A 1280-nucleotide genomic window follows, 5' to 3' on the forward strand; every position below is an offset into this window, starting at 1 on the left:
TTTAAATGGGTGTCAAGAAAAAACAGATACACTGACACTATTTATTTTGACGTCTACTTCTGACATAGAGTAAGGATGAGCCTGATTATATATTCTAGTCTTAATCTGAGTCAGAAAAATAAGAAAAAGCAAATGAGCTTATTTAGAGATTGTGTGTAAATGGACCAGGTGAAAGAGCACAAGCATTCCGGTACTGGTTGGTCGGTGTCTTCAAATAGTCTTTCTGAATTTCAGTGTCCTATCTACAAAATGAGCTACTACGTGATAAAAGTCACTGTTTTTTGGTTTGTTTTTAGGTTAAAAAATGTTGGAATATTTCTCAGCTAGACCATTAAAGAAACTAAAGCATAAAGAACTATTGAGCAATGGATAAGGAGGCTTCAAAAAAAATTCTGGAAGAATGGAATGGAAAAATAATGGATTTTTTTTTCATGAACTTCTTGTAGCCTCCTGATTTATTGTGTAAAAACAAAACAAAACAAAACTCAGTGCCATAGAATTGATTCCAACTCAGCAATACTATAGGGCAGAGTAGAACCGCCCCTCTGGGGTTTGGGGACTATAACGGTTTTTGTTTTTTTGAGACTATAACTCTTTACGGGAATAGAAAGCCTCATCTTGCTCCTGCACGGTGGCTGGTGGGTTTGAATCCATCACATCCTGGTAATAATGATATGTCCCACACTAGGCACACAAGTAATGGGGTATGTTATCCTATTTATTATTTTTCTAATTTAAAAATGGAGCAACGCATTTTTACACACATTTTCTTTTTTTTTTTTGGGTGTACACAGATAAGTTGAGAGCCCCAAAGCCAAATAAAAGGATTTACGACGATTCTGTTTAACCTTGTGCATGTTTTCTTTTCTTTCTTCTTCTCCTTTCTTTTTAATGTTTGGAACAATTACTTTGTGTAGCCCAGTTTTTGTGACTTATGATTATTTCAGTTTTGATAAAATAATGGATATTTTACATGATGTTTGCAGCATCAGTCATTATAAGATTTTTTAATTCGGCAACTTAACTGGTTTAAGGCAACGGATCCTAAAGTTATATATCTTCAAGACAAAAATAAGTTTACATGATCGTCCCATTTAAAAATAGTACAAAATATGCTTGATGCAATTGATGAATGGGTTGTTATAAGAGCTGTAAGAGCCCCCAATAAAATCTTTTAATAAAAAAAATATATAGTACAGATCAAAGCTATTATTTTCTTTATTTTACTGTAGTAAATATATATAAAAAACATGACATTTTCCATTTCAGCATTATTCGCA

The sequence above is a fragment of the Echinops telfairi genome, unplaced genomic scaffold (assembly GCF_000313985.2).
Source record: "Echinops telfairi isolate 266 unplaced genomic scaffold, ASM31398v2 ScPeMD7_3533;HRSCAF=4204_0, whole genome shotgun sequence".
Lineage (NCBI taxonomy): Eukaryota > Metazoa > Chordata > Mammalia > Afrosoricida > Tenrecidae > Echinops > Echinops telfairi.